Source organism: Pteropus medius, unplaced genomic scaffold (genome assembly GCF_902729225.1).
Source record: "Pteropus medius unplaced genomic scaffold, Ma_sr-lr_union100, whole genome shotgun sequence".
Classification (NCBI taxonomy): Eukaryota; Metazoa; Chordata; class Mammalia; order Chiroptera; family Pteropodidae; genus Pteropus; species Pteropus medius.
Genome location: NW_024343733.1, coordinates 3,970,389 through 3,993,977, shown reverse-complemented (window position 1 = coordinate 3,993,977; position 23,589 = coordinate 3,970,389). Strand labels below are relative to the sequence as shown.

At 46.4% G+C, this 23,589-nt stretch overlaps 1 protein-coding gene across 1 annotated transcript in view; it reads left to right on the top strand.

The window, feature by feature from the left end:
- Window positions 1-23,589, top strand: part of KSR2 (kinase suppressor of ras 2) — a 332,915-nt gene that overhangs the window by 187,680 nt on the left and 121,646 nt on the right. The window lies entirely within an intron of this gene.

The following is a 23,589-nucleotide window of genomic DNA, read 5'->3' as shown; positions in this document are numbered from 1 at the left end:
GGTACAGATTGATTATTCCCATTGTATAGATGAGGAAATGGAAGCTTATCGATGTCAAGGAACTTGCCCCAAATCACTCAGCTATCAGTAGTTGAGCTAGGATTTGAATCTGGTTCTTTCAGACTTCGGGTATGTGAGCTTAGTCATCACACATGATTGGGTAACCCAGACCCCTCAAATACGCAGCCAGATGCCTCGCTCTAAGTGTGGGGTTCTGTTCTTTCCCTTTGTATAGAGTTTTTACACTTTTTTTAGGGAGGCTGTGGACCTTTTAAGAAATCTATTAATTCTCTCCCAGGAGAATTGCACATGTAGTAAACATCCGGCTTATGTGTGTCAAGTGTCAAGGTCGTTGGGTTCAGAAGCTGTGCCTCAGTCCAGCTGGACAGTCGGCCCGGGGTAGAACAGCGAACTCCGTTTACAGCCCACAAATGTAGATCGTGTATCCACTGCAGGGATCAGCTGAGGGCCCGGAACCAGAAGAGACCCATGGGGACCGTTAGGAGAAGTGCCAGAGCTTGACTTATTTTAGCGCCCAGGGGGTGCAGGCCCTGAATCAAGCAAATCAAAATAGCGCTCACGACCGACATGCCCGAGTTCCAATCGCAGCTCTGCTACTTCTGAGCAGCGTGCCTGCCCTCGAGCGAGTTAAGAGCCTCTTTGAGCCTCAGCTCCCTCGTCTGTAAAATGGGGACAACAATAGATTCATCTCATAGATGGTGGCGAGGATTGGATAAGCTCATGTATGTCAAATTGTCTGCACTGTGCCTGGCACACAGTAAGTGCTTAATAAAAGGTAGCTATTGTTATGGTCTCTATTTACACCTTTTCCCTAATGGCATTTACATCCTCTGGCTCCATGATTAATTTGGGGGCTGTGGCTAAATGCCTTTCAGTTGGCCACCCCTCCCCCCCCAACTTCCCCATGACCCTGAGGGTGCTTGGAATTGACCTTGGCATGATGCTGAGCGGCCGTCTCTGGCAGCCATCTGTCTTTGGCCATCTCCATGCTATGAGCGAGTGGCAGCATTTTGGCCACAACTCTGCACTTTAGTTTTGCCCAGAGTAGAAACATCTGTAGTTTGCTAATACAAACAAACAACAACAGCAAAACAACAACAAAAAAACCCAAAGACTTGTGTTTTATGCCCCTGGTCCTTCCAGAAAGTGTTGTGAAAATTCACCAAGGCTCCTGGCTGTCACGCCTGCCCTGGTCTGCATCTGAGAGGAGTGACTTCTCCATCTGCCTGTGGGTGGGAGTAAAGTCCTTAATTAAAATCAGCTTTTGGCACTAAGAAACCCATAGGAGCACAGTTGCCTCTTTGGACAGTCCTGGCCTTTGAGTGCAAAGACGTCACCCTTTGACCTCCCAGAAAGGAAAAAGATAGCATTTTGAGTCTCACTGGGAGAATGGGTGTGTAACCCAAATAGTAGCTGGGACCCCATGGACGAGTCCCATTTCTGTTGGTTCTAAATGGAGGCAGCCTGGTGGCACAGGCTCCCGACTGGGAAACGGGGAGCTCTCTGGTAGTGCCTTGGTGCTGCCACCAATGGCCCGTGTGACCTTTGTCCCTGCCTTGTCACAGTCGTTGAGGCAGGCGTTGTTGTTCCCATTATATAGATAAGGAAACTGAGGCTCAGAAGGCGAATGGTCTTGCCTGTACTGTAGGTTTTGAACCCAGATCTGACTCTAGCCTGCATTCTGTCTCTTCAGTGCAGCAAATTCCTTTCTCTATCTGAGTCTCAGTTTCCCCAGCTGCAGAGTAAGAGACTCCACGATGGTCTATTTCAGAGCTTAGAGACTCTGCGATTCTAAGACTTACCCAGTGAGCTTTTCCTAGGCACATCTTTTGACCCACTTAGAATGCTGATTTTGGAGACCCGGGGCGGGGCTGCTGGGAGAACACAGGTGCCCGGTGCTGGTTCCCCCTTGCTTGTAATAATCCCACTCTCTTGCCACTCTGAGTTTCAGAAGAGAACCTTCTGTGCCACCCTTTCTCCCGCTGACCCAGCCAAGGGAGCCCCTGAGACCGCATCCCTGCCAGGCTGAGCCTGTCAGCCTGTTTGTCACTGTTGGCTCTGGCTGTGGCTTTGCTGTGAAGAGAGGTGATACACCACCTTGTTACCCCTGACCGTAATGCCTGGAGACAGCATTAGGCTGATCTGACTGTAGAATAGCAGAGCCTCAGACCCTCAGGGTGCTCGTCCACCTCCGATGGGCTGGAAGAAGGACTTCACATCCTTGGGACTTTCTCTACTTCTCTAGCGTGGGGGTGATGAGCAGGGGAGGGAGGGGTTGGCAGGAGTCCTATTCATCTGTCTCCATGGAGGAACCTGTCTCCAAGGTTAGCCATGGACAAAACACAAAATACTAAATTCTACTGCTCAACGTGGAGGATGCTGACTCAGGAGTGAATCTGCCTCCTGGAGGAGGAGAGAACAGTGGACTTAGCGTATTTATTCCATGTTTATTCCGTGTTGCATCTGGGCGCACCACGTTACCCTGGTGCTGTCTGATTGGATGCCGTCCACCGATGGACCATTTTTGGTCCAACAAGCTGTGTGCTCGTGGGACCTTGTAGGTTATCTCTGATCTCAGCTGACTTAGGTCAGGCAGCCTCTGTGATCCCTGTAAAGAGACTTTTTCAGAGTGAAAAAAAAAATGCTGCCTTGCTGGAAAGTAATTATTCATTACCAGTTGATGGAAGTGATTTTGGGTTTATAGCAACTAAGTGGTTGCTGACATGTCATTGAGCAAGTCACCAAACCCCTGAGTCCGTTTCTACCCTGCAAGGATGTAGTGAGGACAAAACGAGGAGGACATGTAAATTTCCCAGCACAGGGCGGGCGCTTGGAATACTGAGCCTCGACAAAGGGTAGCTTTGGGAGCTATTGCCATATGTGATGCGATGGAATAGCTTGTAACAATGATGACAATGGTCATGATAATAGCAACTGACTTTTATTCTGTGTTGACGATGTTCCAAGCATTGTCAATTACATTATTTCGCTTAAGCTTCACAGTCCTCCATAAGGTGGGTACTGTGATGGCCCCCATTTTACAGATGAAGAAACTGGGGCTGGGAGGGTTTAAGTAACTGGCCCCAGGTCACAAAGTCAGGAAGGAGGTGGGGTTTGTACTCCTGTGAATCCGCCATCCTACAGTCTTGCAGAATGAAATCGCAATCTTGTCTTCACCGAAATTTGCTCGCTCATCACGTAGGGGCCTTAACTTGTTCAAGTTGTCTCTCTGGCACCCTTGAGAGATTGTGTCGTGGGGACAGCCTCATTCCAAGGCTGCCTCGTGTTCACCAGCATGCCGTGTTCACTTAGAGAGCAGCACCCACGCCAGCTCACCCGTCCTTAGGCCACAGGACTGCAGTGTTGATATTCAGGGCATCCATTGTCCCAGGTGCTGGCCGTCCCTTTGGGGGCCGGGCAGCTGCAGAAAGCAGCCACAAGAACTGAGTCGTGGACAGCTTCCCTTCTGCGCCTCATTCATCCCGGACATCTCTGGTGCGAGATGAGAAATGACCGGGTACTTTTGCCACCTGCAGTCTTCCAGGCGTTTCTTTATGAGCTTGCCTGTGCGGTTGAACACATCAGGGCAGCAGCTACCAAAGGGAACAAATGACTGATGATTCCTAGACTTCCCCATCTTGGTCCTAATGACACCAGCTGGGGTTTTATATGAGGTCCCTGTCTCAGGAAACATTGTCCTTCACGAGGTGTCTTGAAAGACAGCATGCCCTCACCTGGCTCCATCTCACCCTGCTCTCACCTCATCTCTTCTCCAGGCAACTCCTGTTCCTCATCCTGGGGCGCAGGCGATGGGTAGTTGACCCTCAGTTGAAGGCCTGGCCTCGTGTGCCTGACGCTGAGTCAGAAGGTTGATTTGTTGAAGGAGGCAGCAGCAAGTAGCAATAAAGACTGATGACGCCAGACTATGTACTCCCAAGAAACCAGCCACTGGAAGGGTTTGAAAGAGACTCAGGATGGGGGTGATTATATAATGGGGTTTAATGAGGCTTGAAGCCAAGGTTCATTACCCACCTTGCAAGACGGGGAGGAAGGGCGCGTGTCTTGACAGAAGTTTGCTGCCTGAAGCACACGTTCTCGTCTCAGCATTAGGAGAGATTTTAAGAAGTTTGGGTCTGACCTGGCTCGGTGGTGGCAATTCCATGTATGCCATCGGAGTAACCCAAAGAACTCTTCTTCTCCAGAATGAGGCGGAAATGCTGCTCCCCGCCCTCCCTCCTCCCCCCCCCAACAGATGGCAGGGCACCTGTGTCGCCTGGCGTCTGTGCTGTATTTTAGAAATGCAGGTCTCAGCTGGTCCCTAACACGTACTGACTGTCTGCTACTTGCCAGGTAGGCACTGATCTAGGTGCTTTGTAGGCATCAAAATATGTATTCCTGGAAACAAATAAAATGATACAGAAATGTTTATATTGAAAAACATGGGCCCCTGGCCGCATCCCTCTCCCAGTCATGCTTTTTAAAAACTCTTCCTGGGTCTTATTCTTTTCATGGTCACTAACACAGTTTAAACCAGATTGTGCCAGGGTTTCTCAAAATGCGTCCCAGGCCAGCAGCGTTATGATCACCTGAAAGCTTGCTAGAAATGCAAATTCTTGCTTTCCTCCTTCCAGACTTACTGAATCAGAAGCTCTGGGGAGGGGTCCAGCTGTCCGAGTTTTCACCAGCCCTCCAGAGGATTCTGCAGGCTAAGAACCACTCGATTACATGATGATTTTTATTTTTTAGATTTTTATTTTGATTTAATTTCAAACTTACAAAAAAGTTGCAAGAACAATACAAAGGACTCCTGGACCCCTTTTACTCAGATTCATCAGTGTGTAATCTGCCACCCCCACCCCATTTTCTGTCTCTCTTATCTTTAGGAGCCATTTGAGATTAGGTTGCATACTCTCTTACATAACCAGACAGAGTGACCAGATTCGGTAAACTTGACATTGAATTCAGACTTTTAGCTAACCATATTCCAACTTCAGCAATTGTCCCAATAATCTCCTTTATCTTTTTTTTTTTTTTTTGACATACCATCCAACGCAGGACCACATGTTCCATTTAGCAGCTGTGTTAAGCTCAAACATCCCCTTAGCCTTTGCTGTTTGTGACTTGGACGTCTTTTGACGAGGAGAGACCAGCTGCTTTACTGAATATCCCTCAGTTTGGGTTTGTCTGATGTTTTCTTGTGGTTAGACTCAGGCTATGCATTCTTGGGCAGGACTTCTACTTAAGTGGTGTTATGTCCTCCTTGGTACATCCCTTCTTTGAGGGACCAGGGCTGCCGGATCTTGGAATTTTTCAAAAGAAGTCAGAGACCGTGACTTTTATGAGAAATTGCCCAGTTTAAAAATGGTAGCGCTCAATGAAAAATCTCTTAACATCACACGACGCGGTACTAAATAACCCCCACAGGTTTGTGTGTTGGTTGTATTTGATCTTGAGGCTTCCCGTTTTAACCTCTGCTCTAGAATCATAGTGGTCAGAACCGGCAGGGGCCTCAGAAATTATCGAGTCCAACCCCTCACTTTACAGATGGGAAAACTGAGGTCAGAGAGTAGAAGGGACTTGCTCAGAGTAACAGAGCTGGGGTTTGAAGCCAGGACCCCTGATGCCCAGCTAATGGCTCTCTCCATGACACCGAGATGGTTGCAAAACCATAGTCTTCGCTGCTGCTAAAAGTGCTCCAGGGGAAGGAAGCAATGTCTTTGTTTAACAGGTGACATGTCTTGTGTGTCTGGAAGGCTATGGATGTGTGTGTGTGTGTGTGTGTGTGTGGTGCATGCACGTGGGTGTATATGTACAATACAAGGCCACTTCTAGGGTTTTTATCATCAGCTCGCCTCTGGTCTGCCTGCATGTTTTGCCATTTCTGCCTTACACAGTTTGGGCTCAGCAAGCGATAGACAACCTTAGACCTTTTGTTATGATTGCTCCCACCAGGAAGTGTAGCAACAAAAATTGGTTGGTAAGTGGTTGGCGTTAGGAGCCGGGGGCGGGGGAGGGGGCGGGAGCGGGGGAGGCATTTGTATCTTTTGGAGCGAGTCCTTTTCCTCCGTCAAGTACACAGAGTCAGCGTGGGCAGCCCCATTCCCTGTCATCAGGACCTGAGTCTGGTTGTGCCTTTGTCCCAGTAACACTCCTCAGGGAGGAATTCTCTGACTTAAGCTGATTTCATAGCACCAGGAAAAGAAATAGCAAGTAACACAGCTGTAGAACTATACAGTGCAGACCAGGCATTCACACTCCTTATCCATGCTCCTGCATCCCCATTCTGCACAGATGAGGAAACTGATAGCCCGCGAGGAGAAATCCGTGCTTAGAGGCTACACAGTGCACCAGCGCCAAAAATAGAAAACACAGCGCCGTTAGGTTAAAAGTTGCACGTGCTCTCTGCCTGTAACTGGCCTGCCCTAATGCCCTTGAGACGGTGGCTTGTGGCTTCGTGGATTGTTTGAATCAAATTTACTTCCCCCACAGCAACAAAACTGGGTCTTCTCTAGTGGCCCCATCTTGCGTATCTACCCAGATGGGCAAGTCTATATTTTATTTAAGTGTGACCTTTGGCCCTTCCTCTCCATGATGCCCCATCTCCAAGTCTTGCTGAGTTAACCTTTTAAGTCAGAGGTCAGCAAACTTTTTCTGTACAGATAGTAAATATTTTCAGTTTTGCAGGTCATGTGGTCTCCATCACACCTACTCGACTCTGCTCTTAGAGCATAAAACAGCCATGGACAATAACAAAATGAGCGGCTGTGGTTGTATTCCAATAAAGTTTTACTTACAAAAACTGGCCAGGGGCCAGATGTGACTAACAGGATGTAAACTGCGACCTCTGTTCTTCCGCTTTTTTCCATCTCCTTCTCCATCCCCACCACCCTGGTCCAAACTATGAAACAGTCTCCAAATGGATCTTTCCATATCCACTTTGGCCCCAAATCCAATCAATCAAAGTGATCTCCAAGTGAGAATCTGGACCCCGAACCCAGATTAAAATTCTGCCACAATTACCTATTGTTCACAGGCGTGACAACCGAGATCCTTAACATGGCCTTCAAGGTCCTGGGCGGGCTGGCTGCTGCCCCCCCATCTAGTCTCTTCTTGCTCATGACTGTATCTGCAGTGCTTTGTATGGAGCTAACACATGTAGGTGTTTTCGAATGGACGATAACATTTTTGAGCATTCCCTTTGCGGCCAGCACTGTGAGCCTTCAGCCGTTCAGGATCGAGAGGACAAAGGAGAAAGGCTTCCACTTGTTGCCCTCCTGAGCCGCAGAGCTGGCTGGTTTTGGCATCTCCGAGGCAGGAGCTGAAGTTGCTGGGCTTTGGTGGAATCTGTGGGGTTTTATGGATGATTCTCTTGCCTTAACTGACCAGAGAAGCAAGTGTCCAAGCAAAATTGCCCCAAACTATTTCTTTGATTGGAAAATCAGATTTTTATCACCGCACGGTGGTCCTGACATACAGCTTGAGACTCATGGTTATGAGCAACAGATAATCAAACTTGAGCTTTTTTTTTTTTTTTTTGTATGGTGACTTATTGGCACATGTAACTGAAAAGTCCAGGGCTTATGTGGGCTTCAGGCATGGCTGGGTCTAGGGGCTCAGTTTCTGTCAGGACTCTGTCTCTCTATATCGCTCAGCTCTGCTTTTCTCCAGGATGGCTTCACCTTTGGGCTTTATGTGGTAGCAAGATGACCCCAGAAGCCCCAGCCTCTTTCCTGTTCTGGTCCATAGTGGGAAGCGAGATTATTTAGGTCTGAGTTTCACTGATTCAACCCAGGTGGCCACGTGCTTGCTTCTAAACCAGTCGGTAGGATCAGGGAAATGGGATGGAAACTTACCGGCTTAACCCTGGGCTTAGAAATTGAGGATTTTGTCTCCCTGCGCCCCCATGTTGCTCTGATCAAGGCCTCTGTTAACGCATTTCTCCCCTCTGCTGAAAGTCAGGGCATCGCCAGGCAGGAGTGGGGGCGAGGGCACTTGGCGCCCGTACCCATCTCCCCCTCTTTCTCCTCCCTTCCCTGTTTACTCTCCCTTGCTCCTACCTTGTCACATCTGTCCGTCTGTGTCTGTGGAGTAGCCACTTTCTTTTTCTGTTAGTTTTCCCCTGGAACAGTGTCGCCCACCTCTCCTCTCCCTGCACGTCACCTTCCTGCTCAGCCCGCTTTCCCTTTTTCTCTCTCGGTCCCTTTCCGTCTCTCCTCTCCCTCCTTACACATCTTCCAGCCTCCCGTGCTCTGCCAGCTGCTCTGTGCTGTGTTCTTCGATAGAGATGATCTGGAGATGGTCAGTGGGGGGCTGGAGGGAGGACTAACCAACCCCCTCCCTCCTGAAACCAGAGCCACCTGTCTTTTGGGATTTAGCACTTAGGATTTGGTGCTAAGTGCTGAGGAGAGGGAGGAAGGCAGGTGGCAGAGGTGTCCTGTCAGGGGCAGGGGCTGGCGTGCCTCTTCCCAGTGAACCCCACTGCTGATCCCATCGTGACAGACCTGCAGTCTTAGGTCCTTAGGTGTTCCCTGGCGTGGCCCCAGCCTGCCTCCAGCCAGCATCATTATTTTCTGTTTTTCCAAGCCTTCCCGGCAGCCTTTGGCCTCAGTGTTCTCTGGGAACCCCAGGAGCCACTGTGAGTGGCACCAGCACATCAGTGGTTCTCTCCAGGAGGCCACTAACCCCCTTCAGGACATGTCAGGACCCTATGGGAATGGGAAGCAGCATGATGTCGTAGAATGCCCAGGGACTGTCCCACAGCCTGGCCCCAAGCATCAGGCTCACTTCAGGCCACCACCACACCTCTCTATAAAATAGGCTAATGATGTAGTCTCCCTGACCTCACAGATCTGCGTGAGGAGCAAATGAACCAGTGAGACACGTGAGCTGTCACAGGCTGTAAACTGCCGTGTGAACGTTCAAGCCAGGGGTCAGCCACTTTTTCTCTGAAGGACCAGAGAGCAAGTATTTTCAGTTTCGTAGGTCCACAGTCTCTGACACAACAACTCAACTCTTTCGAAGTAGCCTGACCGCAGTCTTATGCCATCAAACGGGCAGGCTTCATTTCAATAAAGCTTTATTTACAGAGACAGGCAGTGGGCCAGATTTGGCTCAGACTTCCGAGCGAAACAAGACTTGGTCTCAGATCCCAGCTGTGCCCCCTAAAGGCTGTGAGGCCTTGGGTAAGTGAGCTCTCTGAGCCTCAGTTTCTCATCTGCAAAGTTAGAAGAAGACTCGGGACTCCCTCATAGGGTGGTTGCAAGGTTAAATCAGAGAATGCATGTAAACTTCTAGCACAGTGTTGGCACATGGTGAAGAGGTAATAATTGGGAGTGCAGGAAGAACCCAAGCAGTGCGTTTTTCGGTGAGGCTTCTCCATCACGTCACGGTTGGTCTTCAGGAGATGCCAAGGGCCCGTCTCCTCTGTCAGGGGCTAACCTGCCCACAGCACGGTTCATCTACACCGAGGTGATTGCTCCATCATGACCCCTTCCAAGCAGTCTGCGATTCTGTGTCCAGGGATAATGGATGGGGAGGGAGACTATGAAATCGAGTTTTGCTCAAGGGACGATATGGCCTTTGCATATGTGTAAACTTAGCAGCTGTATAGTGTGGGGGATCTAGTGGTCTAGGGAGAGGAGGTGGTCCTTACTTACCCACTTTCTCTTCCTTTTAGAAATTCCACAGAACCCAGACAGAGGGATGGGGTAATTGGTAAAACCCAGAGAGGGGTGTCTGACTTAGAGACCTCTAAGATTGCATTTGTCAGGGCTTTTTCTGAAGCGAGTAACGGGGATCCACCACACACTGGCTTCAGCAAATAAAAGGGAACTTGCTGGCTCATGAAAAAAAAAAAAAATCTAGGTGTAAACAAGGGCTTCAGGAATGGCTGGATCCAGGAGTTCACTGTCATCGGGACATGCTCTTTCTGTCTCTCCATCTCACAGTCCTGATCTCCCTCTTGGGGGTTTCATTCTTAGTTAGGCTCCCCTTTTATGGTGGCCCTTGGCTACTCCAAGCCTCCATTTTAACAGGTCTAAGTGCATCAGAAAAAAGTCCTCGTATTACCTAGTATTAGGTCTGATGGGGCACACTGATGTCTATCCTGAGCCAGTCACTCTAGTCAGAAGTAATATGTGTGGCCTGCGTCACGGGCTCACTCCTAAAGCTGTGTACGGAGTCAACTCCACCAAACCAGCCTGGTTATGGTCAAGGGGAATGGATATCCAAGAAAGCCAGGGTGGCGTAACTCCCAGAATGAGGATGCTGAGCGGGCAAGGGCAACAACTGCCCCCTATAAAAATGCACTGGCTTTTGGGTTTGACACCTGTGATTCCTGTGCTCACTCATTTCTCTCCTCATTGAGGAGCTAGGAAGAAATATGAAGGATTATTAATTCTGAAGAAGAACGTGCACTAATTTTCTAAGTATTCCCCTCGCCGCTGACCTGAGATTCCCACTTTCAGAAACTGTCAGTGGGAACTGTTTTTTTCCCTTCACTATCAGCTTTCAGCTGGCCATGAAGCAAGAAGGACCAGCTTTTAGCCTGGTGGTTCTCAGCCTTGGTCGTACATGCAAGTCACCCAGATGGGGGGCTTTTAAACATTCTGATTCCCAGGCTGCACCCTAGTCCAATGACATCAGAGTCCTTGGGGAGTGGGGGTGTCAGTACTTTTTAAAGCTCTCTGGGTGATTGCAGTGTGCAGCCCAGGTCAAGAACCACTGATCCAGCTGGAGTCGCCAGTGTATTCAGAAGCCGTCCTAGGTAAAGCTAAGCTCTTGTGGGATTTTCTGAACTCCTGTAACTTCAGTGTAGGTGCTGTGAACTTTTCCCAACTTAAGCCGTAGACATAAATAGAAGACGAGTTTTGGACTGCGATGCGATTTCACGTGATTCGCAGGTGCTGAGGCCCCACTGGGGCCATAATTCACCAGCTCCGTTCCTGCTTACTCACACACTGATTGACTGTCAGATTATCTGGTCCCCTTGCCGCATCTTCAGCTGAGCTGGCACCGAAGTCTGCTCAGGCCCCTGAATGCACATTTGCAGGGGTAGAGGAAGTGGGTGGGCAGGCAGGTGTGAAATACAGACAGAACTGCAGTTCCTGGGGGGACAACAGATCAGACAATGGGGACAGGGCCAATGAGGAGACTTCGGCAGCTGTCCAGAGGGGCCTGAAACATCACCATTCCCTACTCAAAGGTCATTCATTCATTCAGCAGATGTTTGTGTAGGACCTGCAAAGTCAGGTGCTGTGTGCCTGTGTCAGAATAAAATTGTTGATCCGGCACCTGAGGTTTAAAACAAGAGACTCTGGCAGTTCTAAGGACTGTCTCCCAGGTCCAGCCACATCAGGAGGATCTCTCTCTCATCTCTCTCAGGCTGCACCCATAATCTGGGTATTTAACAAGCTCCCAAGAAATTACAATACAGAGACCCAGCCCCCAGACCAGGGTTGAGACTTGGTGATGTTTTCAACCAGCTGCCAGCAGTATTAATGCACCCGGCGGAAACGCCTGCGTTGCCGGGGCGTGCTGCGGGCAATAAACAGCCCTTTAGTTGGAGACCGTGTCCTTCAGATCTTTTTGGTGTTAAATGTCCTTTTTAAAGTGACATGATGGGTAATTACAGATGGCGATTGTATTTTCTGTGGTGTCCTTACTTGGAAAGAAAGGTCGCCGACCCTAGGCAGTACCCCGCTTATTAAACTTACTGGCCCGTAAAATTCAAGTCAGGAACCCTTTTTCTAGTTTGGAGTTTAAAAGGTTGATTATTAATACTATTCGGTAACAATCTCTTTCTTAAAAAAGAATCTCATGTAAACCCCCAACATCTGAATGAGCAGAAAAAAGTGGACTTGTTGTGGGTTACGTGCAGCAGGGGGCCTGGTGTCCCATCCCCTGGTCCTCCGCTTCCTCCTGTCCCCTGACAGTGGTGACCCCTGAGATGCTTCTCTGAAACTCAATTTAGAAACTGCTATCCTAGAAATTTCTTTAAATATTATAAATGGGAAACCTGAGGCCGTGAGAGGAAAACGTTTCCTCAAATTTCTGATTTCTAATTGGGTTCAGGCATCTCAAGGCTGACATGTCACTGAGGAATTAAAAAGGACCCTGCCCCGCCAACCCCAGTGTGGATTTAGCTCCCGCAGGAATGGGGGATGGGGGATGGGGTCTTCATTGTAACAACCCCAGGAGGTGGGGTCTGATTTTCTCGCATTGGAAGAGGAGAAGGTCGTCCGGGGGGGAAGTTCTGTGGCTTTCTCAGAGTCTGCAGCCTGTGGGGACAGGCTCTTCAGATTAAAGCATTTTCCTAAACCTCTTCCTGACCAAGACGGAGGAAAGGCTGTGGATCAGGGCTTGGTTTATCTTGCGGTTCAGAGCTCTTTTAGGCTTTCTTGTGCCACAAAACCGGCTCTAAAGTCTTGGGGGCGGGGGTGGACTATGGCTTTTCCAACAGTATAAGTTGATCGCTTCAAAAGTCATTCCTCCGTCTGTCCATCGGACTAAAAATATTGTTGAGTGCCTAGTCCCTGTGTGGGTACCAGGGGTATGGGGATGAATAGATATTCAAGATCTCCATCCTCCTGAAACCTCCAGACTGTGGGGGAGACAAGTAAAACAGAGCTGCTTATGTCGGTGATAAGAGCTGCAAAGTGGGTGTCTAAGATGCTGTGAAAATTAAAACGGGGGTGGGGGGAGGTGATGGAGCAGGGATGCCTAATCTAACCAGGGGATCCGGAAAGGCTTCCATGAGCAAGTGGCAGTTTACACTGAGACTTGATGGCTCCGAAGGGCCAGCCAGGTATCAAATGGGCAGGACGTGCATTTAAGGCCGAAGGAACAGCCTGTGTTGAAGGAGTTGACAGGTTTAGGAATACAGGTGCTTGTGGATGGAGCAGGGCAGAGAGAGATGAAGGCGAGACTGGAGAGGTGAGCAGATTTGGAGCTTTAGTGTTGGGGTTTTATCTGAGTGTCGGGGGATGCTTTTAAGCCTTGGGCTCAGGCACCAACTCACCTGTGCTGTTTCCACCCTCCCCTTCAGTGACAACTTCTGTTTGACAGGTGTGTCTGCCATAGGTCGAATTGAGCTCCCCTAAAACATACGTAGAGGACCTAGCCCCCAGTACCTCAGAATATGATCTTACTTGGAAACGGGTCCTTTGCAAAAGTGATTAGTCACGTTACAACGGGGTCATACTGGAGGAGGGTAGGATCTTAATCTAATATGATTGGTGTCCTTCTAAGAAGAGGGAAATTTAGACACAGAGACAGAAACCCACAAGGAGGACATCATGTGACCATAGAGCAGAGGTCGAGGGAAGCAGATGTGAGCCAAGGAACCCCACGGGTGGCAGGCCACCACCAGAAGCCGGAAGAGGGAAGGAAAGGTTCCTCTGGTCATAGATGGACACCGGATTTCTGGGCTCCAAAACTGAGAGGACGCATTTCTGCTGCTTGAAGCCACCCAGTTTGGGGCACTTTGTTACGGTGGCCCGAGGACACTAACGAGAGTCTGTAGGGGTCCGTCTTCAGCCCTGGAAGCATGCGAGTGCCGTGTAGATGAGTCGGTCTCCCGGTGACTGTAATCAGTCTGGGAGTCAACTAGGTCCTTTTTGGGAAAATGGCATGAGCTCTCCTCAGCTGTGAAATTGCTCATCAATCAATGCGTTCGAGTGATCGCCTCGCAGATGGCCTCCCAGTGACCATAAAGAGTTAAGTGCTGCTTCTTCCCCAAAATGGCATGGGCTCCCCGGACGGCTGTTTGCCGAGAAAGAGAATCTGGACATGCAGCCCATGAGGGTTCTTGGTGGAGGAGGGGGTGGGAGCCAGTTAGACACAGTTGCTGCCGCCCACCCTCACGGGCCCAGGTCTACACTGCCTGCAGCACTGTGGGAACAGGCTCTTAGGATGAAACCATTTTCCCAACTAGAAGAACTTCATCAGGCCCCCCTTTGCTTACAGTTGTCACCCCACTTTGTGCTTCGGTCATAAACAAGGTAAGATACTTCTTCACTCACAAAGGCCACCAGTCACTTTCATATGATAGAATGGATGTCGAATGCATTTGAAACCCCCAGTATGAACCAGGTTCTGTCATTCTTCACTGCAGTGTTGGGCAGGTTAGTCACCCTCTCCGAGACTCAGTGTCCTCATCTGGAGAGTGAGGATTCTCCTACTTGCCCTACAGCAGTCATATAAGAATTAAATTCAAGAATGGATGGCAAAGCGGCTTCTAATCTGAATAGTGCTGTTCCAGTGGGGAAGGCTGAGTGAGAAGGATCCCAGGCCAGGCATGGCACAGAGGCTTGAACGGAGACCCCACCCATCTGTGTGGAGTTCGCAGTAAGGTACATCCTTTGGTCTTACTGGTAATGACCGATAAGGTTGAGCGGCATATTTGTTCCACCAAGAGTGTGGTCACTGCAGCAGCAAAGATCTCTCAGCCCAGCGTTGTTACCGGTGTTCTCACTGGTTTTCCCTTTCTATAAAATATTTTTTTTAAGTGCTTTGTTTACGTATACACATATGTACGTATTTGTTGATATGGATATGTTTATAATCTATCAGCACTTTAAAGAATAATAATAAAAGTTTAATGCAATCTTTTAAAAAAAAAATCAGGTGGACAAGCTATGGCCTGTGGGCTGGATGCCTGTTTTTGTTAATAAAGTTTTATTTGAATGAGGGCCGGGATTAGAGAGTGGCAGGTGTGGCAAGGTCATGTGAGTGCAGGGTTGTTTCCTGTCCTGAGATAAAAGTTTGATCTTTTGTTCATCATGGATTTTTTGCATTCGTTTTAAAAAATGTTGCATTAAAATATTTTTACCTTCATACCTGAGTGTTTTGGCCTCCCTCTTAAATTTTGTGCTGGAGGCTAGTGTCTCACCTACCTCCCCCTAGTCCTGGCCCTGATAAAAATACTCAGAAACCGAACTTAAACTTGAGAAATAGAACGTCACAAGCTCCTGGAAGCCCTTTATGTGCATCTCCCAAGTGCATCCCCCTTGAATCCCCCAGAGATGGCACCATCCTGAAATTGTCTTGCTTTTCCTTGTGGCATATCTCACGTGCACATTGTCTCTAAACACTATAAAGTTTAGTTTCGCATGTTTATGAACTTCATAGAAATGGGGTTATACTTCACATATTCTACAGCTTTTTTTTTTTTTAATTGAATCTTCTGGTTTTGAAATTCATTCAGGTCTGTATGAATCATAGTTCATTCCTTTTTTCTTTTTTCTTTTGCTGTCCCGTACTGTGTTTCACCGACTCTAAGACAATATACCTGCCTCCCTACAGTTTAATACCTCTGAGATTGGGCTGTGCCTTGTGACCTATGGCATTTTACCGTCGCTGTCTGCCTGACAGAGTCAGGCTGTAGTCGTCATTGCCGGCCTGTCCAGTGTACACGGACGTGGCTCTTCCTCACTGTCGTCACTCACGGGGCATTGTGTGTTGTTGATCATGCACGAGTTTAATTGGAGTTTAAAAGGGCTTCGGAAATATTACACTGTGGCTTGTCCTTGAGACAAAAGACTGTCAATACGTATTGCCTTTATAGAAAGGCATGAGAACAGAGTAGCACGATATTTAATAAAATACGTCTAAATAAATCTGAAAGAGATTTAAAAATAACACTAAATTTAAAATGTTAAGTATAAGAAAGCATTGTGTCATAGATTAATTGGCAGCCTCTTTCTCTCTTCATGGTTCATAAATTAATGACCTTGCACTCAATGACATCTTAAAAGTTGGTGAAGTATGGGAGTATTCCATCATACGAATAGATCACAGTCACTTCATGAGGGACATGAGGGTTCTCTCCCGGTTTTTCACTTCGAGGTGTCCTTGGGTATTCTCCTGGCGCCCTTGAGCATCTAGAACTATTTTCCCAAACTTTTCTGGTGGTACCAGTCATTGGATTATGTGTTTAAAAATCCTGATTGCTGGGTCTCATCCTGAACCTTTAGAATCAGCCTTTTCACGGAGGAGCATGGGATTTAAGTCTTGGATACCAGAGCCCTTCTTAATTTTTATAAGTAAAGTGTTGGAAAGACTGATCAAGGAAATATTCTTGGGAGTAGATCTGCTGCATCTAAGAGTCTGCTCAAGAGTCATCAACCTGATGACATCAGCTTTTCCCAACTTCAGCACCATGGACACTTGGGCACGAACAATTCTTTGTGATAGAGACCACCCCGTGCATTGTAGGATATCTAGCAGCATCCCTGGCCTCTACCTGTGAGATGCCAGCAGCACCTCCCCGCCAACAAACGTATTTAAGAAACCAGTGTGTCTCTAGGCATTGCCCGATGTCCTCTGGGGGACAGACTCACCCCAGGCTGAGAACCACTGGACCAGATGATGTGTAATTGGTTATCAGAATAGTTGCATCAGTGTATGTGCTCACCAGCGATGCGTAGGGTTTCCCATTGCTCCAGAGTGTTTCCAGCTTCCATGTGGCCACACTGTTTAACTGTTTTGCTGATCTGGTGACAGTAAAATGGTGTCTCAGCTTATTTTCAGCTTGTGTTTCCCTGATTGCTGATGAGGTTGAGGGTCTTTTCACAAGTGTATTAGCCTCTCGTGTTTTATCGTCTGTGAAATATCTGTGTCCTTGCTCATATTTTTTTCTCTCGCATTGTCTCTTTTTTGTACTGACTTTTAAGAATAAAAATGTATTTTGGGTTCTTATTCTCTGTTATACATGTGGGAGATACCTTCTACTGATTCGTGGCATGTCTTCTCCTTTCTTTGTTGTCTCTTTCGATGAATAGAAGTTGTTTTTTTTTTTTAACATTAATGTAGCCAAACACATCATTTCTTTTACAATTTTTTGGCGTTTCGAAAAAATCTTCTTAATAAATTCTTTCTGCCCTGAGGTTATAAACATACTGTCCGACATAGTCTCCTAAAAGTAGCGATGAAGCTTTGCCTCTCACGTTTAAGTTCTTAATTCATCTGGATATGATTTTGGTGTATGGTATGAGGTAGAGTCCTATTTTTTTCCGCCAAATAGGTAACCAGTTCTCTAGCATCACTTATCAAATAACCTTTCTTCCCCCCTCCCCCCAACCGATCTGCCATACCAGTGTGTCATTGATCGGGTGTCTAAATTCCCTCAGGACTGTTCCTGTGCTTTTTATTCTTTTTCACTGGTTGTCACCCTTGTTTCTATTTTTCAGTTTTCCTTTTACTTGTTTCTATTTTTCAGTTTTCCTTTTACATATGTACCTGGGCAGTGGAAATTTTTTTTTTTTTTTTTTTTTTGCTTTTAAAAATAGTTCTCTCTTACATGCGTTGTGGAATCCTGGAACAGAAAAAGGACGTCAGTGAAAGAGCTGGCGAAATCCGAATAAAGTCTGTCGTTTGCTTTGTGACGGTGTACCAACACTGGTTTCTTCGTTCACAGAAGATGCTACCACGAGGGGAAACTGGGTGAAATGCATATGGGAACTCTGTACTATCTTTGCAACTCTTCTGTAAATTGAAAAATATTCCAAAATAAAAAGTCGATTAAAAAATTTTTCTTCATTTCTTAAAAACCTTTTTTTTTTTTGGCCTTTTCTAGTATTAAAACGCCTTCTCTAAATCCTTAAACCTATCACTTTTATATTTTAAATCTACCATCTCTTAGGTTTAAACCATTTATCTTAATCTTGGATCTCTTTTGCCCTCTATGTTTTAAATTTTTTGCTTCATTGACTGGCAGTCTTTTTTATTTTAAATCTCCTTTCTTTTATCTCGCCATTTAAGGTGAAAATTCTTCATGTTTTTTATTTATTGGAATTCTAACTTGTTTTTAACTTTTAGATTATTCATCTCTTTTAGTTTGCTCTCAGCTCTGATCTCTTCATAATCATCTACTCTCCCTTCATTATTCCAAACATACGATGCTTCTCTCCTCTGCTTCTTTCTGAATATGTTTTCTTATTTTTGGTCATGTTTATAAAGGCAGAAAAGCTTGGGCACAGGAGACAGTAAGGAAACTGGCTATGAGTTAACTCCTGCAGGCTGCAATTCTCTGTGTACAGGTGGTATGTTTGATTTTTCTGGAGCAGTAGCATCCATAACACCTTGGGCAGGTCTTATATGTGCTGTCATGTCCTTGAAAACCCGTGGCCCAGTGTCTGCAGCCATCACACGTGGACCTCCCTCGCTTCTGTCGGATGGGCCTGGGCTTACTGCTCGCACATCTCCTGACTTCAGGGTGGTCAGAGTCTGCTTTGGGGCCTGACTCAAGTTTTCCAGAAACATGGATATGATCTATCTCAACATTTGCATTCTCCTACTACCTACTCGGAGTTAACCTAGATGATGCCAGATTTCTCAGAGCAGGCAGATCACTTCTGGGGCTCTGAGTGCTGGGCATGGCTGGTTTAAAGGGGCCCTGAGTTCCTGCCTTCCTGTGGCCTGGTGATGGAAGAATGGCTTGCAGTGGACATTCCTCCTGGCTAGTGTATCCGAACAACAGGCTGGGGGAGAAATAACTCCTGCAGGACTTCATCCTGGGGGCATCTCACTCCAGCTCCTTTCTGCTTGAAGTGGATTTTCTCCTCATTTTGACCTTGGCTCGGCAACTGTCTGCCTTCATGGTTGGCCTCTGTAAGTTGGGTGACTGAGGAAGGCTGGCGGACTCAAGGGTTTTCAGACTCCACACGGGGTCTGAGCTGTGCGAGAGCCTTTTAAGGCTCCATCTTGCACGTGCTGTCTTTCCCTTCCATCAGATCGCTGATCACTTCAAACCAGTTGAGTGCACAGGGTCTCCCTCTGCATGAGGCCCCTTCCCTCGTACCACCTGATCAGAATTGACCTTCCTTTTTCGGCTTTTGTGGACAGAGATTCTTTATAGGATAAGCTATCGGAGGCCAAAGAAGACTCTTTGTTATTGACTCTTGGATAAAACCTGGACTGTTATTCATTCACCATAACACAGACACAATCTCCGCCCTCGCAGAGTGAGCTAGACAGGAAACAAGACAACAAGCATTCTGGATAACTCCCAGTCGTGTGAAGCAGAGTCAGGCAGGGCAGCTTTCGGTCCCTGGAGTATCTTACTTCTGGATGGTATCACCCCACACTGGGGACATAGCCTGGGGATCCGAGTACAGGTGGGATTCCAACCCCAACTTGGGCCCTGTACTGAGTTAAATAGCATCCCCTGAAAACTCATGTTCACTGAAAACCTTAGACTGTGACTCTATATGGAAATAAAGTCTTTACAGATGTAATGAATTAAGATGAGGTCTTACCGGATTGGGTGAGCCTTAAATTTAAGGGTGGTGTCCTTATAAGGAGATATGAGGAGATCCACAGGGAACTGACCGTGTGAAGACAGAGGCAGAGATGAGAGCGATGCTGCCACAAGCCAGGGACACCAAGGATTGCCAGCAGCCACCAAGAGCTAGGAGAGAAGCAGGGGACACATCCTCCTTCAGAGCATCTAGAAGAGACCGATCCTGCCAACACCCTGATTTCAGGCTTTTAGCCTCCATAACTCTGAGAGAATAAAATTCTATTGTTCTAAGGCACCCAGTTTGTAGTACTTATTACAGCAGCCTTAGTACACTAATGTGCCCCTCATCCAGGAGTCTTTGTGTAGGGTACCACTGCACACCTGTTCCAAGGGCTCTGCTAAGAAGGTGGCATTCTAGTTGAGACAAGAACGTGAAGGACGAACCACGTGTGGGAAGAACTGGCTGAGGACTGTTTTTAAGCAGAGAAATAGGGAACTTCAGGGAAACCGAGGTAGGAAAGAGCTTAGCATGTTTAAAGAAGTGAAAGGAAACCCCTGTTGCTGGAGGAAAGCAGCACGGGGGGTAACTTAAGGACCATGAGAGCAGGAGTTGATGAGAAAGCTCTTTTGATAAATCCAATCGCTATCTTCAGTAGCCATAAAAGAGGGGTGTACAGCAGGCTTTGAAAAATTGTACCTGGGTGACTTTATCACTCTTAGAGTAGTTGGATGACAGCTATCTTGCAACTAAGAATAGAACGATAAACATTTTGGTATCTAGCATATAATAGGGCTCAAATATTGGTTAAATAAAGGACTTGAATAATATCGTTGTGTTGCTGTCAATTGAGAATGGTCTTAATAGGCAGCTAGCCCCTCTGTCTAATTCTAGCCAAAATCAAGGGCCACTGGACAGCTATGAAAATATTAGTCAATTATTTTGACAGATGACCTCTGATATATAACTGATTTCAGTTAATAATCTTTTATACTCTGTTAATCCATTCAGCTGTCTAGGCTTGTATTTGCAACTAGCTTATATTTTGTGGGTATACCAGGAAGCTCAGTTTTGCTGCTCAAAAATGTTTTATGAGGGCTTCAATGATTTTTTTTTTTTAACTTTGGAATTTTGTTTAATGATAGTGATAATAACAGCTCACATTTTGTACAGTGCTTTTCGGCTTAAAAGTACTTTTTGTGTATTATCTCATTTGATAAATAATGGTAATTATCCCTATCCTACTCTGAAGTAATTTGATTGATCTTATTTATGCACGCACAGAAAATATTGAGGTTTCATTAGGTTCCGGGTGTTAATTAACACTTAGTATGCTTAGAAAAGGATGGAACCGACGAAAGATTATCTAGATTTATTATCATAATATTTAGCATATTGGAATATAGATGAAGAAAAATAACTAGGCATGAAAACTGTAGATAAAAGTCAAGATTTTCCTTATGAAGAAGACCTAGATTAATGATAATCATAAAGAAGAATCACAGAGTTGTTTTTGGATCATAAAATAGGAGTCTAAAATATTTTTCAAACAGCAATAGTTATAGGGAGTCAGACCATCATGGAGGCTCGTAGTTCTAAAATGGCATCTCCCTGGAAGCTCCTGACTCAGATACTGGTTCATTCTTTCGACAAACATTTATTGAGATTCTTATTCTACCATCTCTCATCTGCCTGGGAAACATTTTCATTTCTCATGAAGCCCATTGTCCTGCGCTGCAAATCCCCAGGTCTTTGGTGATTCAGTACCAACCAGAAACAATACCGTTGTCCTTTGCCTGCAGGGGTCCTGCTTTTTTGCAGAAGACACGGTCCCCACCACCACTTTCTCTAGCTGTCGGTGACATCCATTCATGTGCCCACTGATACCATTCTCCTGCTCCCAGTCAATGAGCACAACCCCCGCAAAACCTTATGTCCCAAACTCCTACCAATTTTCATTTCCTAGTTAGTTCTCAGATTGCTTCTCTCCAGCCACATAGCCACGGTTGAGTCGAAGCCATTCACCACCATGGCCACCGCCTCCTAACTCCTCTTCTCCCTTTGCCTTCTTCTAATTCCTTCTCCACACTGCAGCCAACGAGATGTGTGCAGAAGGCAAAGCTGAGCAGTTACTCCTGCTCATAGCCCTCCCATGACTTCTGTTGCCTTTCAATCAAAGACAGAACTCCTTAGCATGGCCGCCAGACTCTGCGTGCTCTGGCCCCTACGTGTCCAGCTTGGTTTTTTGCCGTACCTTCCCCAACCCACCAACTCCCCCGTCCCGTCTTTCTCTCCCCGCCCTTCCTCCCCTCTCCCTCTACTCTGCCTCTTCCAGCCACACTGTTTTTTCAGTCTCTCTTACCACCATATTCTTTCCTACCCCAGGATTTTTGCACATGTTGGTCTCTTAGTCTAGAATACAACAGAGCACCCACAATATGTGTCACCCCTCAGTCTGCAGTGGATTCGTGTTTCCACACGGGGATCCTGAGAGACATTACTCATTAGGCATGAGTAGCACCACTCCCTTAGAACTTGAGGGTCTTCCGTGCTTCCTCCTCTGTGCACAGGTGGAACCCAAAACTACTGAGAGGAATCTCCTTGGCCTGTCTGTGAGCACTTCTATGACCCACTTCAGTGTGGGCCCAGTAGGCTGAAAAATAAAGCAACTGGTAGCACACTCAGTGAAGCTTTGGACCATCGACTTGGTAGGGAACTTGCTGATATTCCTTATTTTACAAAAAGTTTGAAGAGAGTAGGGTTGATGAAGGATATATGCAGTTCTTCTTGATATGCCATATAAGTCTCTGTGGTGATGCCAGCTGCATCGTTTTGGCTACCCATAGAATTACTTTCAGTGACCTCCATTTTGATTCTTACCTTTCCTCATCATGAATTGAGGGACATTTTAGGATAGTCCCAAGAGGGTTTTGTTGAGGATGTTGATTGTCGTAGTAACAAGTGTCCTGTCAAGGATCTCCGGGGTAATTCTGATACTAGTAACAGGAAGAGTTGTGATTCTTACACACTCTTGTTTTTTAGATTATGGAACCAGTGACTGAGTCAGGTGACTAATAGTGATTTCCTCTTTGCTCTGGCCGTCGGGAAGCTCAAGACCAAATCTTTGGCCAGCTTCTCGCAATTGTCGGCATTGGTGTTATTATGTCTGTTCTCCTTGGCTTCACATTTGTTGCCTACTCTCGTTCCTTTTTGCCCAGCTTTTTTTTATTCACTCATTCAAAACATTTTTTTTCTTTCTTCTATAATATATGAATGTAAATAGCTTTAAATCCTTTCTGGAATATAGGAAGGCATAAAAATAAATCAATGTGCAAATGCGAGGTATCATTGTATAATTTAACCCTCGTTCACCTCTGAGTGTCCACGAGGAACCATATGCCAGGCCCTGGGCTACGTTATCACATTCTCATTATGACATTTAAAGAGACAGAAAGTGAGGCTCAAAGAGGTTGGGCAGCTTGCCCAGAATTACGGACTTGGCAGCAATTGGCAGACTCTAGTCTTAATGTCAGCTCTGATTTTTAGAACCCGCGCTTTTAACCACTACCTTAAACTTCCCCTATTGCAGAACTTCCCCACCTCAACGCATCGTAGTTATCGGGCTGCTTCTCCTTCGACCGTATCTGTGTATTCCAGGAGGGCAGTGCTCATGGCTTGTCACTTGTATCCTGGTGTTTGGCTCCACATTTGGAATAAAGAAGAGGTTCAATAAATATTTGTTGAGTGGGTATCAGTTTGGGCCAGGTGTGGGGAACAAATTTTTTTTTTTTATTCCTAAAAGTGGAATAAGGAACATTTTCGGACAATTAAAAGTTCTTAAAATTCTATTTAATTGAAGCTTTTAAGTATATAATGGACCTGGAAGTTTTCTGGAGGTGTGAGAGAAACTTTACAACCAGTAGGAGTTAGACATGGTGTTACCTTTATTTAAGGCAGTGGAGGGTACTATGTGTTTAACCTTGTCTCTGGGGACAGGGAATAGAGAATCTTGAAAACTAAAGTGTACAACACTCAAATTGCACAAATGGATTCATTGAGAAGGAAATGCCAGTTGAGTAAAGTAACTTTTGTTGTCTAACCAAAGTCGTTCTTTGTGAGAGGATCTTTCTTTTGCTTTGCAGATGTTTTGGGTACAGAGTCTGTGAAGGCTGATTGAAAAATCTTAACGGTGTTGACGTTCTGAGCTCTTTAATTACGCATGTGAAATAAGATGCAGGAAATGATGATTAAATCTTGAGCAAATCACATCATGATCTCTGAATTCCCACAGGATTGGGTATTTTTTTCGTCCTCTCCCCGACTTCTTTTT